At 43.5% G+C, this 16016-nt stretch overlaps 1 protein-coding gene across 4 annotated transcripts in view; it reads right to left on the bottom strand.

The window, feature by feature from the left end:
- SLC23A2 (solute carrier family 23 member 2) overlaps positions 1-15303 on the bottom strand; it is a 107061-nt gene extending 91758 nt beyond the window's left edge. For all 4 annotated transcript variants that reach the window (XM_037495102.2, XM_037495082.2, XM_037495091.2 and 1 more), the window contains exon 1: positions 15243-15303. The gene's annotated coding sequence lies outside the window, so the exon portion shown is untranslated. The remainder of the gene's footprint in view (positions 1-15242) is intronic.
- Between the last annotated feature and the right edge of the window lie 713 nt (positions 15304-16016).

Raw genomic sequence — 16016 nt, 5'->3', positions numbered from 1 at the left:
ATGATAGTAATAAAACAACAAAGTTTGTTAAAATGAAACCATAAAATAAATAAAACAATGCCTGAGAATAATAAACATAAGGAAAAGGATAGTTGGCATGGATTTGCCCTATCATTGTAATAGGGATAGATTAGTTTTTGGAACAAAAACCATGTGGGTCACCTCCCTGGCCAGGGATTGAACTCGTGCTACGGTGGTTGTGGCTAGCTTCATAGAAAACACTCATGATTTAAAAACAAAAACCTTTCAATGAAAGTTAAAATGCTTTTTGCTGAATATGTCAAAGAACATCTGAAAACAAGAGTAAACACAAAACACTGTGTATTCTTCAGTATTTTTTACACTAAGTGTGCATTTTTAAAAAAGACTTCCAAAAGAAGCACATGTGTATACCTGAAAATCGTGAAGTGGGTGATTCTTTTAGGAAAACTATTTTTTGAAATCCTGAACAAATGAATAGACTACAAAAGCAAAGAAATATATTCAAAAGTGGCCAGTTTTTTAGACACTTCAGTTATATCCCAGCCTTCCGAGGAAGAAAAGGGAAATTGGAATCTTTCCCAAATCCTGGGAAAAGTGACAAAAGCACAAGGAAACTGTATGTTAACTTCACTAACTTTGGCAAATCTCACATGTAAAGAGTGACATCTGGTTTCAATCTTTATTTCTTTGATCCATGTATCTTCGGTCACTTACGGGTTTTAACTGCCTTTTTTCCCCAGTAGGATTGTTTTTTCCTTATTTGTAAGAGCACCTTATAAATTAAGCACATTAACCTTATGTCACATTGCAAACATTTTCCCTAGAAAAACAAAATATTGCTCTTTCCATTTTATTTATACCAATTGAAATAAAGGTTATTTAAAAAATCTCTCTGAAGTTGGGCCTCTCTGGTAGCCTAAGGGTTAAGTCTCTGCATTATCACTGCTAAGGCCAGAGTTCCATCCTGATCCCCAGCAAGCAAACTGTCCCACTTGGCTCAGCAGACCTCTCCTGTTTCACAAGCTGCTCTCCTCAGCAGTGTACTTTAGGAGATCTGCCTGTTCTGCTCCCCACTCTTTCTCTGGTGAATCCTCTCACCACCCCCTTTTCAGGCTTCTGACCTACATCCCAAATCTTCTACAAAATAAACAAATATTTAATAAAGTAAAAATGTCTCTGAAAGGTAAATGTAATATCTAAGTATGAAAGTAACAGAAGAAACTGCAGAAAACCCCTTCAATTCCAAGTTCAGAAGAATATTCACCATGATTTTTTACCTAGATGTTCTTTGTGAATAATTTTAAAATGTTTAACAGCCATCTCTTTAAAAATCCATACAATTAAAATCACTGCTCAAGGAAAATTACTAGATGAATATAGGAAAATAACTACATGACTATAATTATATTCACATTAGTTGAAGAAATTTTATTTGTTCCACTATTTAAAAGACTGGTCAACTGAATTACGACAATAAGATTTTTTGATAAAATTACTACAAAGTCATTCTACAGTATATCTGATGACATGGGCCAACAGTTTTGATCTGTTAGTAAGCAGAAAAAATAAACATACAACTTCTCCATTTTTACATGAAAACTACACTAATTTAACAAGTCCAGCAGTCTGGACACTCACCTAAACATGAACAATGATCTTCCCTGGGTGTGAGATTGTGGTATCTTATTTCTTCTGTTTGACACATTAATGAACAAGTATTACATTTATAATTAATAAAAGATTAAAATATAAAAATATAAATGTACAAGTCTCTAAAAATAATTTTGCACACAGGCTTAAGTTGCAACTGTCTTTCAAAAGGTTAAAAGTCCCTTCCCTTCAGTTAACTTTTAAATCCCATTATTCCAGTTGGGGTAATAAGCACTTAATTCAGGAAAAATAGGAACTTCATCCATCTTCCTAATTACCTGAGGATCTAAGGAATAATGCCATACTTATATTTCTGGCAAAACAACTAACTTAAAAAATGCAGCCTAATGACAGTTATCAGTTTAGAAATAAGCTCAGCTAACACCAGAACTGCCATAAATCACCAGGCAAGCCCAACATGAGACTAGAAAAACTGGTAAAGGAAATGAAAGTCAAACAAAATATAAATGGCCAAAATATTTTTAAAATTTTCATGCTCACTAGTTGTCGGAGAAGAGTAAAACAAACATGATTCTACTCTTGACCCAGTTTGTTTAAGAAAAAGTATAAATATGGCAGTAATTCCTTGTGTATTAACCTGGATGCAAGAAATATGTGGCATGTATTTTAAGTATATGCCAAAACCCTGAAAATGCAAATTAAGTCCTACCAAAAAAACGTAGTCTAAATAGTCAGGAAAAAATGCACATAGATTTCCATATAAGTTCACCATTGTATTCTGTTGGGGGGGAGGAAAAAAATTGAACTCATAAGCTAAATGCCCAACAATAGAAGGATTTGTCAAGTAAAACATGATGCATTCAGCACAAATGAGCTGTTAAATACCACGTTTTAAAAGTACTTTAATGATTTAATCATATGCCTGAGATGTATTGCTAAGTTAAAAAAAAAAAAACAGCCTTTAAAAGCCCCTGTATGAGCTCTACTTTGAAACAAATATAAATATACGTGTGTGTATACATACACACATACACAGAACCTGAACTTCAGATAATGCAGAAAGAAAGAAAATTCGAAGAGTAAAAACAGGCTATTTATTGTGTAAGTTTTCACCAGAAACCTAATACTCCTTAAAATCTGGGACAAGATACCAGTCCCACTTCCAGTGAGTTTTCCAATAATTCTGATTTTAATTCTGACCAAAAGTTTCATGTACTTCAACAGTAATTCTACAATAGTTTCAGTATCCTCTACATGAGAATTCCTAAAACAGCTGTGAATTCCCTGCATATTCTAACTCAAATCACTGTTTCCTATAGCAAAAATGTCAACGGACCCAAATATTCCTGAGAAATCACAGACACTCTGCCCAAGGATTCTGCTTTATCCCTACTTTCTATTTAGTGTAGGGACAACTACACATACCGGGGAGGAAGTCAAGAGCAAAATCATGAATATGTTAAGAGAAAGTGCACAAATGGGAGTGTAAGGAAGGGCACAAATTTCATCTGGCGGGATCTCTGAGCCTGCCAATAGACACCATGAGCATAGTTCACCCTCCTGAACTGAAAAAAATTTATGGGTGAGAAGTAATAACCACTGACGTTAAAGGTTGACAGACATGTCCAAGGAATACAATGAGGATGAGCTCCCTTTGTGACTCTTATGACAGGTGAATGTGCGGAGATGGCAACTAGTGTCCAACAGACAAATAAGACTGGTGGTGATATGAGGAAATAGTACCCTGTTAGAAGCCTGGGGCTGAGTAAAAGCAGTGGCTGTGTCCAGGGAAATCAATTGCCTCCATGCCCCATTCCCCCAAGCACTGTTTTACTATGATAGGAAAAATGGGTGATACACATTTTACTAAACTTTTATTAAATTTTTGCAATAGTCTAAAAAATGCTTTCTCTGATGTTCTGAGTAAATAGAATATTAGCACTTACTCTAATTTTTTCTAGTAAGAACTCTTCCTGTTTAAAACCAGTGTGTTCAGGGCCTCCCCAGTGGCGCAGCGGTTGAGCGCTGGGTTGCGAAGCTGCCCGCGGCCTCTGCGGCCCCGGTTCGATCCCCGGCTGCTCCCCGGCCACCGGAGGAGGGTCCCACATGGCGCGCAGACCTCTCCTGCCGCCCGCTGCTCCCCTCAGCAGTGTACTTCGGTCCTTCTGCCTGCTCTGCTCCCCGCTCTGGTGAATTCTCTCACCCTCCCGCACTACCCAGTGCGTGTATAAACAAAACAAACAAACAAATAAATAAATAAACATGCCTCTTTAAAAAAATAAAAAATAAAAAATAAATAAAACCAGTGTGTTCAAAGATTTTTATACAATGAAATAGAAGAATCTTATCAAACACTGTTTAAAAGCTGCACATACCAACCACCTCTCTTCACATTATTCACCAAATGGAAAAATCCTTTCTACATGAGGATCTAAAGCAAGTGATCTGAACATGTCCAGTCAGTAGTATGTTTAGTCAAATACACAAAGGCTTTAAAAGCAGTAAATAATCCACAGTTTAGTTAACTTACAGCAATGGTTCTCAAGTCTGGTTGCACAACAAAATCACCTGGGAGATTCTTTAAAACCCCAATGCTCAATCTACACTATGATCAACTGAGCCCCAGTGTCTGGAAGACCAGGCAAGAGTTTAAAAATTGCTGTCAAGGTTAAACACCACCAATTTGAAGTCTGTCTTTCAAACCATGAGAGCAAATACAGAAATTCACTGTGTTGGGGCCAGCAATTTTTTGAAATTAAAAAAAGGGGAGAGGAATTAGCACGCTACATGAGGATTTAGAAGAAAAATTCAGAATGCATTGTTCCCAGTGCAGATAAATATTGCCTGGTGAAATTTTTCCAATTAAAAACATGTAACTTTTGGCAACACTACCCAAATTGATCTACTGATTCAAAGCAATCAGCATCAAACAGCCAAGTCTGCCTTTGTGACAAAAACTGACAAACTAACGCTAAAATTTAAAGGGAAAGAGCCAAAATAATCTTGAAAAAGAACAAAATTAGAAGAGTCACACTTGCCAACTTTAAAACTTACACAAAAATTATAAAACAACAGAAAGAAAAGAACAAAACTGAACACAAAAGCTGTAGGAGTAAGGCAAAATACTACACACACATATATTACACACATAAAGAGAATTAAGAATCCAGAAATGGACACAAATATTCATGTAAAAAGTGATTATGGTCAGAAGATTTCCCACACTGGGACAATTCGACGGAAAAAAAAAAAAATAGCCTTTCAACAAATGTTTCTGAGACCATTAGAAATGCACACCTGGTGGTGCAAGAGGTTAAGCATCGCACTATGAAGCAATCCACAGCCTAGGCCAGCCAGGGAGAAACCCACATGGTGAGGCAGACCTCTCCTGTCTCTCCTGCTGCTCCCCTCAGCAATGTACTTCAGTCAATCTGCCTGTTCTGTTCCCTGCTCTGTCTCAGGTGCATCCTCTCACCCCCGCATCTCTGGCCTGTACCCCGGGCTCTTGTGTGCATAGATAGATAAATCTTTAAAAAAAAAAAAAAAAAAGAATAATATAAAATACAGAAACCACCCAAACATCCATGAAATAAAACATAAGTAAAATGTGCTGACACAAGCCCGACCATGGAGATATTATGCTGGGAAAAAAAAAAAGTCAATCACAAAGACCACATTATTGTATGATTCCATTTAAATGAAACATCCAGCTAAGGCAAATCCATGGAAATACCTAACAGATTAGAGGTTGCCAGGAGCTAGGGAGGGACTATACAAGGTTCCCTGGGGATGATAAAAATGTTCTGAAATGAGATAATGTGTTGGTTACACAACTCAGTGAGTATGAAACAACTGAACACACCTTTCCTTTAAAAGTTTGGATATGGGCCTCCCTGGTGGCCTGGGGGTTAAGTCTCAATGCTACCACCATTATGGCCAGAGTGTGATCCCAGGCCAGGGAGCTAAGCCACATGGCATAGCAGACCTCTCCTATCTCACCTGCTGCTCCTCCTCTGAACAGTGTATTTCAGTAGATCCGCCTGTCCTGCCTCGCCTTGTCTCTGGTGACTCCTCTCACACCCCATACCTCTGGCCTACAACACCAGTTCTTCTAAGCATAAATAATAAATCTTTAAAAATAAATAAATGGCTGGATATGAATTACCTTAGTAGTTTTTTATATCCATTGATAGCTTGTTATATTTCTTAATTTCATTTCACTAAATCAATTCTAATTTCATTAAATAAACATGGGGTTTTTTAATTTAGGTTTTTGTGTCAAAAGCCCCTTCCCTGTCATTCCCACAGAACTTCATGTGGTCCCTTTACCTTATGATAGTACGGATAAATAACCTTTCTAATTTAAGAGGCTTTACTTCCGAGCCACTAATTTAAGAGGCTTTACTTCTGAGCCACGTATCTCTTTCAAAGCTGTGTATTTCATGACCAGATCACACACCAAAAATGTAGAATGTCACAAATAATTTTTTCTTCATGAAACAGGATAGAAAATACTAGGAGGTTCACATGCTACTTGGTGAAACTTTTTTGATCTCGCGTGTGCACACACACACACACCACACACACACACTTATGTATATCAATGAAGAGTCAGTCAAAACAATCTGGGAAATCTATTTTAGGAGCCAACTGACACCTGTTCAAAACCAAAACAATAAGTAGCAGATTTCAGAAAACAGAAATTGAAAGTTGAAGCCACTTGGGAGCGTTGCTCTAAGCTCTGACTGAACACGAGGAAATGGCAATGGATGGACCCCTTGTCCATTTGTATCCGCCAAATGAAATAATAAAGCAAGAGCCCCTACCCCATCTAGCTCCCAACGGCCTCTGAAAGGTTAAGAGGTACCTCCTGCTCCAAGACCATCCAGGCCCCTGCTGGTGAGGTCTACAGCACATCTGACAGAGCTTGGGTGTGAGGGTGTCAATGTCACCAACCATGGGGCAGGTGGGGGTTGGAGGGCACACATGCAGGGCCTGCACTCACACTAGGTGTCCAGAGGCAAGTGCAAAAAGGAGAACTTCAACAGAAAGGACAAATATCAATATTGTTGGCGTATTCAGTTTATCTTCACAGGGACAAAAGAATAAAGGAAGAGAAACCAGAACCCACACAACTTCTGAGGAGGGAACATTTTCAAAGACTGCAGGGCAGAATCCCTGACACAAAAGATGCCAGCAGCTGCACAGTACGACAGCATAGCTAGAAAATAGAAGCCCTTGAGATGAACCTGAAGGAAAGAGATAATTCCTCCTGGCAAGAAATTTGAGGTCATCCTCAATCAGCATCAGCAGGGAAACTGGGCTTTATTTGGAGAATTCTCCCAAGGACAGATTCTCCCAAGAATTTCTGTGGTACATACAATGCCAGGTCAATGTCAAGGAGATGACGTTCGTGGTTTAGTATAAAAAGACACAGAACAGTAGACACCTCTTATCATCCAAGAACTTATACAATAATGCAATTCCAATAAAAAGTGAAAACAAGGACCAACACATTAAAGCCTATTCTGTAAGTACCCTACAATTTATTAAAAAGAAATGTATAAAAAAAATCATTTTCCACTATTATGATCTCTTAGGTAAGAAATTCAAGAGGATCAACCGAAAAATAAAATCTGTGATAAGGTGGTCCCGCAGACACAGTGTGTGGTGCTCTCTCACTTCAGAGACACAAAGACAAATCCACTCCATCTAGGACACAGTCAAGAACTGTGGGAGAAAATACGGCCTATAAAATAAACTTCCATGCACAAAATTCCATGGCTAATTAGACTGGGTTACATTTTGAAGTCAATTGTGTTACAGGATAGGAGTCTAGATCCCCCACTCATGACTTAACAAAGAACCAGAAAATTGTGAGCAAGAAATAATTGTTAGGACACAGATTCTGGCTAGTTTTAACTACCTGAACTGTACAGGTGGTTAGTTACCCCGCGACAATCAGCTAACAGTCAGGAGGGTCAAGGAGAAACCTCACTCTAGATAGCAAATATTTTACAGTATCAAGCAGTAAATCATCTATAAGAAAGCAGTAAATCATCTAAAGACCACATACTAGGAAAAATCCAGAAATGATCAATAAACACCTGCACAGATCTGTATTTATGGATGGAACATATTATTATAAGGATGACAAGTCTCCTCAAATTATACATACATTTAATTAAACTACCATTAGAAGTTATTTTGAAACCCTAAACTGAAAAATACAGGGGAAAAAAATGAGTGTAGGCCTATAACTATGAAAATAGCAAGGTCATGGCAAAGGAACAGACAGATAAATGGAATGAAACATTAAGTCCTGTGACAGATCTAAGGATTCAGCATATGATTAAGGTGTTATTTTTAAGTTAATGAGAAAAGAGTGAAATAATAAATGGTAATAAATGGAATGCAGAGGAAAACAGTTACTACCTCATACCACACTAATACAAATTATAGCAAAATATTTTTTTAAAACTAAGAAATATGAGTGAATATAGGATCTGTGAGCAGAGAAGGCAAGGATTGAAAAAAAGGTTGACAGATTTGAAATCAAAGCAAAGAGTTGCAAATCAAAATTTGCAACTCTTAACCAAAAAAATGTAAATCCTAATAAGCATATTCCTCAAATAGTGAAAGCAGGCTCAAACATGATACATCCAGTACCACAACTTTACTCAAAGATTAAGGTGGGAAAATGTTTTACATTAAATCAAGCACTAGTACTTCTCAAACAAAATAAAAACCTTGCATTAAGATTTCAAAGTGCTATGCTTGTTATATTCCCTAACACTTTGAAATATGCATATATTTCCCCATACCATACTTCTGTGGAATAACCTATGAAATATCATCTTTGAATACAGAGCTTTTGATAACAAAATAAGAACTCACAGTTTTCAGCACTTTCATATACTGTGAAGCAGAGAACAGGGATAAGCAAAATTTTTCCAGAAGGAAACAGATAGCAAATGGTTTAGTGTGGCAGGTCATCTGGTCTCTTGAACGGGTGTGGCTGGATTGGTTTCAATAAAACTCGACTTAAAAACACAGGTGCCCTGGTTCCATTTATTCCCCCCACCCCCGCCACACCCGCCCACCAAAAACAAAAATTACCAGGCTCCACCTCAGACTTTGTGAATGAGAAACTCAAGTTTGTTTTTAGACAAGAGACAGTACCACTAGGCAGGTGATCTGTTTGGAGACAACAAAGGATTTTAGCCAGATCTGCAGAGGAGAAAGCCAAACCAAATCTGAGGCTGAAATCCCAACTCCAGTGGAATGTGTGAGAAACTGCATTTCCAGCAGTGCTTCCCATAAGAAGCAGGGTAGAGGAAAAACCATCCGTAGTCATAATGCAAGAGGCATGTGAAGTGATAGTACAGAATAAAAAGGTTAATACAATTTTAATTAAATAAAGGTGGTGGAAGCCTCCCTGGTGGTCTAGGGTCAGTGCCATCACCATGACTGCGTGAGTTCGATCCCCGGCCAGGGAGCTAACCCACATGGCGCAGCAGACCCCCCCTATCTTGCCCACTGCTCCCCTTAGCAGTGAATTTCAGTACATCCACCTGTTCTGCTCCCCACTCTGTCTCTGGTGAATCCTTTCACCCTCAGTATGTCTGCTCTACACCCAGTTCATCCACACAAAAATAAAATCTTTAAAAAAAAAAATGAAGGTGGTGGTAGGTATGAGTTTATCTGAGCTAAGGAAAGCCACCTCCTCAAAAACAGTGTGGGGGGAAAAAAAAGTACATATGGTGGTGTGAGGGTTGTAGAAGGTCCCTACAGAAACAAATGGAGGAACAGAAGGAACTGAGGATCCCAACCTGGTGTGCGTAGAGCAAACACCAAAGCAGGGAATGAACAGGCAGGTTAAGAGGTAGACAGGAGAAAGTGTGAGCCCGCTCTCCTTCAGTCCTCAGCCCCCTCCAGGCACACTTCCATGCACAGGGTCCTGGAGTTTTCTTGTCACTCCTCTGGGAACTGGCCTTCCAGACAAAATTTAGTTCCCACAAGCAAGTGTCAAAGGACCTTTAATTTGCACATCCTTCCCACCTACCACCATCCTCAACTGTTCCAACAATCAATCCCTCTCCACATACCTCTCCCCCTTAGCTCATGCTATTCCCTCCATCTGGAATGCTGTTCCCACTTCCCCACCCAGCTCTACTTTCAACCCCAAGTCCTTAAAAGGTATAAGAAACACAGAGGCACAGAGGGTTAGAGTCTAACTTGCAGCTGGTCAATCTGACAAGCCAGGGGTCAAATTCTAATTGTTAACACTTTGCAATTAAGAGACATTAGTGAACAGAGACATGCTAGGCAGAGTCTGCCTGACACCCAATTAACACTAATTTCTCTGCCCTCTTCTACGCCAACAAGAATTCAGAAACCCAGAGCTTCAGAGAAGACCTGAGAATAACTATCACTTAGGGCCCCAGGTTTTATTGGAGCATTTAGAGAATTTAAGACCCAGAAGTTAACTTAGAGAAGTTAACCAAGCTCTGGTTCCTTAAATGATAAAACGCGGATCAGAACCACCTTGCCTGCGGTTGTTAGGATGAACAACAATGACCTCAAGTGCCCAGCACATAACTGATGACCACGGACACCATCGTTATTGCATTAGCCCTACCACTTGGTGCTCGCTGCCCAGTCTTTCTTGGGTCACCTCTGTTGCTTGGAGACGCTCCCGGACAGAAGTACATCTTATTAAACTGCAGCACATTCAATGTAGAACATGGGGGACATCCACTCTAAGACTTGTATAGATAAGTGAAAGCTTATTATTGTCCAGATGGGTCAGCTCCACCAGCCACTCATTGAGATGTACCAGGTCAACTGACACAAGGAATTCTGAAGATCAGCTACTTTGGACAAAACCTACTTAAAGAACATAATGAAAAATTTCCTGACTGCTGAGCAGAGAGGGCCATGGTTTGGAGCAGGCAGGCAAGCAAAGGCCCAAGGCAACCCTGACCTCAAGCAAGGACACTGAAGAACTCTTTCAGACTGCAGAGAGACAATGAATAAGGAAGAATCTGAGACAATGGCAATGGCTAACAGGAAGAGGCTGTGAGCTGCAATGTGAAGGTGCTGAAAAGTTCACAGCAGAGAGAATACTTGTGTGAACCTCTATGAAATTATGTACTGCTCACTACTGCATTCATTACACTTGAATGTTTAAATAGTTTTGGTATAGAGTGCTTGTACAAATCATGTCTACCACACTTTCTGGGATTTAGGAAGTTGTCAAAAGTCATTTTTGATGAATATAGATTTTTGCTTTTGGTGCTGTTTTTAGATTCCATACCTCCAAAACAAGCAACCCCAAGTTGAAGTAGTACGAGAAACGGTTAATGAATAAATTACAATTTTCACAGGCAGCCTTAGAAGTCACCCAAACTCTAGGCCAGGGACTTGCCTGAGGTCAGAGAGAAAACAAAGGACAGTCAAAGTTCCCTAGAAGATGTACATTTCCATGAAGGAGAACCTCCTCCAAAACAGCCACCCCTCCAGTACCACAGCATCTGGGTACCTCAGGTTGGCATGACAACAAGCCCTAAAACTGCACCTCTGGCTTCTCAATTAACGGTCGTTCTAGGTGCTCAGGTCAGAAATCTTGGCACAGCCCTAAATTCTCTTTCTCACCCCCCCTGCATCTGGTCCATCAGCAATCTCCTCAGCCTCTCTTTAGCGTCTTTCGTTTCATATATCCCCCAACCCCTACCACCCTGGTCTGGCACACCATCCTCGGTGGTGCTGCCCTACCCTGCCCTCCCTGTCTACCTTCATTCTATTCTCTAACACCTTGCGAGTCCACGTTAAAAGTTTATTAGTTCAGGTCTCCCTGGTGGCACAAGGGGTTAAGATGCAACCTATGAAGCTATCCGTAGCCACTACAGCATGAGTTCGATCCCCGGCCAGGGAGCTACCCACATGGCGCAGCAGACCTCTCCTGACTCGCCTGCTGCTCCCCTCAGCAGTGTATTTCAGTCAATCTGCCTGTTCTGTTCCCCACTCTCTCTGGTGAATCCTCTCATTCCTGTACCTCTGGCCTGTCCCCCAGATCTTGTGTGCATATATAAATAAATCTTTAAAAAAAAAAAAAAAGTTTATTAGTTCATGTCCCTCTTCTACTCCAAACCCTCTGGGGGTCCCCACCCCAACTGCAAAGTAAAATCCAAAGGCCTTATTATGTGCCCTATGGTCTTATAAGATCCAACTCCCATTATCTGTCTGACCTCAACCACCAAATTTTCTTCCAGCCTGCCACAGGGCCTTTGCATATGCTGTTTCCCCCACTGGGAATGCTGCCCTCAGATAGTCACATGACTTCATGTCACTCAACGATGACTCAAGCTTTCCCTTCCAAAAATTTCAGCTCCCGGCCTTCCCTGATGGCGCAAGGGGTTAAGTCTCAGCACTATGAAGCTACCCGCTGTCAGCACAGTTCAATCCCTGGCTAGGGAGGTGACCCACATGGCACAGCAGACCTCTCCTGCTTCACCCACTGCTCTCCTCAGCAGCGTATTTCAGTTAATCTGCCTGTTCTGCTCCCCACTCTGTCTCTGGTGAATCCTCTCACCCCCCCATACCTCTGGCCTATACCCCAGTTCTTGTATGCATAAATAAATCCTTAAAAAAATTAAATTTCAGCTACCACACCAACAGTTAACACCCTCAATCCTGCCAGATTCTTATTCAGAGGATAAAAAATCTCACTTTCTGCCTCCCCAGAGTGTGAGCGCCAAGTGGGCAGGAATCTCCATATGTAGAATCCAGAGCCCCAAAACACTGCCTAGCACACAGTAGGCTTTCAATAAATGCATTAAATGTGTAAAAGGTCTATGAAAAGCACAGGTGACAAGCCAACCTCAATTATTAAAGAGCCAACACTCTATAACCTGTGACATGATAACAGGCTAGGAATAGCAAAATCAGGGAGAAAAAGAAGAGAAAGAACACTAGTTAAACCCCCTGGGCAGTAACACACAGTTTAACCTGCAGCAGAAATGTTTCCTAGCAAAAGAATAAAAGAAAGTCCAGACATGCAGCCTTCTGAGGAGAGAATGACTGGAAGAACAGCAGGATGTGAAAATGAATTAATGAGGTTACCCAGCATTGGGAACTGGTATGTGGGAGTTTTTATAGGCAAAGCCTGGAAACAGGTCAGGGAAGGGCTATAAAATGTTAAAATTTAAAAGCCTAAAAAGGATTAAATAAAGTTTTTAGAAAGCTTTCATTTACACGTACAAAGCACTATATAACTACAAGTTATTACTACTGACTTTTAACCCCCTTAACCAAATGGAAAAATTCCTTAAGCTACCAGTGGTGCCAAAAATGAACCCCCAAATGGGGCCTCAATGGAACCCAAGTTTGTATTTAGAGACAATGTCAGGATTTTCAATCTAAAAACTAGACCTTGGGGGCCTCCCCGGTGGCACAGCGGTTGAGCGCTGGGTTGCAAAGCTGCCCGCAGTCTCTACAGCACCAGTTGGATCCCCGGCTGTTCCCCGGCCACCTGGTGAGGATCCCACATGGGGCGCAGACCTCTCCTGCCGCCCACTGCTTCCCTCAGCAGTGTACTTAGGTCCCTCTGCCTGCTCTGCTCCCCTCTCTGGCTTGGTGAATTCTCTCACCCTCCTGCGCTTCTGACTGTACCCAGCGCTTGTATAAATAAAAATAAATAAATCTTTTAAAATAAATAAATAAAGACTATGGGTCAAATTTTAAAAAAATTAAAAATAAAAATAAATAAATAAAATAAAAACTAGACCTTGGGCTCCTTGAGGGCAAAAGACTGGGATTTATTCAACAATGATTTGGTGCCAAGTTCAGGGACAGACTGACGGAAGGCTACATGAACTTTCCCTGAAACCCAAAGTCTTCATAGCCAAGTCCACTAGACTTGCCTTCGCAAATGGGATAAGCAGTGTGTGATGAAATTGTGCAAAACCTTCCCGGATGTTCTAGCCAGGTACTTTGACAAATATTTTTGAAACATCCTAACAGACAGGCTCAACTTAATTGACTATGCATGGTCAGAAAACACAACTGCCATGCAACCATCTGAAAAGAAAAATAAAACCATCAATATGAAAAGTTTTTGAAATACTTATTTCTTTAAAAAAAAACAACAACAACAAAATCACTTCCCCCCTCCAAGCCAAGAAAACAAGAGAAATGCCCTGGTATTCAAAGAAAGAAGATGGTCGCCATTTTGGCAAAGGAAAGAGTCTGGAAAGCAGATCTGTCAGGCTCAGGCTGTGAGGTGAAACAGGTAACTGGCTGGATACACCCACTCACCTCTTTTTAACTAACAGGTGTGTCATAAAGACTTATACTATGCACGCCCACTGCTAGCTTTTCAAGAGGTGGATGCCCAAAAGCCATTAAATTTTGGATGAGTGAAAAGAGACCAGTAGTGACAGGTTCACAAGTGACCCTGACAGAGTCACCCAGGCAGTGGGTGACAGAGTCACCCAATAGACAGAATTCAGAATTTTGGAGCTGAAAGGCTCTTTATAAATCTCACCAGACTCAAACACCTTCATGGAGGGCCAAGTGATGTGTAAAGACAAAAAGGCAAGTGTAGACAACTGCAAAAGATGAGGCCCAGTCCCGCAGCATTCAAAGGTAAAACCATAAAAATAAAGATGTTCTGCTTCTAGTTTCTGGCTTTAGAGAAGAAGAAACCGGCCTCCTGAAGTCACATGGCCAATTACTGACAGCTCAGCCCAGGCTGTCTGGGGACTCCGGGTCCCCTGGCCTTACACATCCACCGCCTTCCCAGCACGGGTGACCCAAATGTCATCAGGGACAGCATCTTCCCCTCTCCCAGCACTGCGAGAATAAAAGTAACAGCTACTGCTAACGCCCAGGCCCAGAAATCCCTTAAGGGTGACTCTTCCACCTGCAGTTGCCCTCATTTACCCTTCGCCCTGACAATCAAGAATTTCCCATCAGTCATGCTTAAAACCCCCAGCCTGCAGGCCGAGTTCCTGTCAGCTAACCATCAAGGGGACATCGAGTGTCAAAGGAAGGAGAAAAATCTGCGCGCCCTTAAAGTAGCCACACTCGAAAATGTCAATTTCCCTGCCCAGCAGGGCAGCAGCACGGGGGACCCGCGACCCCCGGAGGGACAGGCCAGAGAAAAAGGCCGTGGGGTCGGAGCAGCGGCTTCTAACATTACTTGGCGCTGGCTTTTGTAGGGGAAAAGCAGAAAATGCAAGAGGCACCCCCCCTCCGCCGCCCCTCTCGCCGGCCCGGCCCCGGGGCCGCGGGATGCCCGCGCGCACCTCCTGCGGCGCGGAGAGGCGCAAACACCCCGGGGCGCGCGGGCCGAGGGTCCGGGCGGGGACGGCGGCGACCAGCGCGAGTCGGGGAGGACCCCGCCGGCCTCCCCGCGGCGCGGCCTGGGGGCGCGGGTCCCGGCGGCTCCCGCGGTGGGCAGGGGTGCGCGCCCCGGGGGCCGGGGAGCCCGGCCGGGGTGGGGGGGCGCAGGCCGCGCCGCGGGGCCGGTGACAGCGCGCGGGGGCCGTGCCAGGCCGGCCTCGTGGGCGCGGCGGGGCCTCGCGGCCCGGCCGGGCAGGTGGCACCGGCAGGCCGGGCGGAGGGCGCGGCGGCCCGGCTCTCACCTGGCTGCAGTCCGCCCGTGCTGCCCGCGCGGCGCCTCGGAGCCGCAATGCCCGCCGCCGCCTCCAGCGCCCGCGACAGCCGCCTGTAAAATGGCGCCGCGGAGGGGCGGGTCGGGGGCGGGGAGCGCGGAGCCGCCCGCCCCCGCGCCGGCTCGGGGCCCACCTCCCTCCCCGCCCCGACCCCCGCCCTCCGGCCTCCCCCTAAGGAAGGGGCTGCCCCCGCTCACCCGGGAGCCCGGGGCCGGGCAGCCCCGGGTGTCACCTGGCGCCCCCCCTCGCCCCAGCGCCGTTCTTGCGCCCCCCCAACTCCACGTTCCTTTGATTGCCCTCCCCAGCTTGGAAAGCGCCCCCTTTTCGTCCCTTCGCGTCACACCTGCTCCAAGGGACCTACCTGAACTGCAGAGCGCTGGCCCTCGAGTGTCCCCCTCCCGGCACCCCCTTTTTAGGCTGCTTGACACTGACCCTGTGGTCGCTCGGTGAAGATAATCAAGCAGTTTACGCTGCATTGGGCTGAGTGGGTTGGGCGTTTCAGGGCAATTTCACCGAGTCTCCCGCAAGGCCGGCAGGTTTTTTAACTTACTGAAAAAGAGATCCTCGTGACATGCCACAGACGGGGATACCCGCCCAGGCTTCGCAGACTCGAAACCCGTGGGGATCGCATGTAAATGCCATTCGTTTCCGTGGGGCCGGGGTGCAGCGCGATAGTCTGCATTTCGGAAAGGCCGGGAGGTCAAGGGCTTGGGGAGGGGGCGCTGAGCGCAAGGCAGCAGGTCT

This window comes from Talpa occidentalis, unplaced genomic scaffold (genome assembly GCF_014898055.3).
Source record: "Talpa occidentalis isolate TD23 unplaced genomic scaffold, MPIMG_talOcc4v2.1 talOcc4.10, whole genome shotgun sequence".
Lineage (NCBI taxonomy): Eukaryota > Metazoa > Chordata > Mammalia > Eulipotyphla > Talpidae > Talpa > Talpa occidentalis.
Note: the sequence above shows the minus strand (reverse complement) of the source record. Positions and strands in the feature narration are given on the sequence as shown.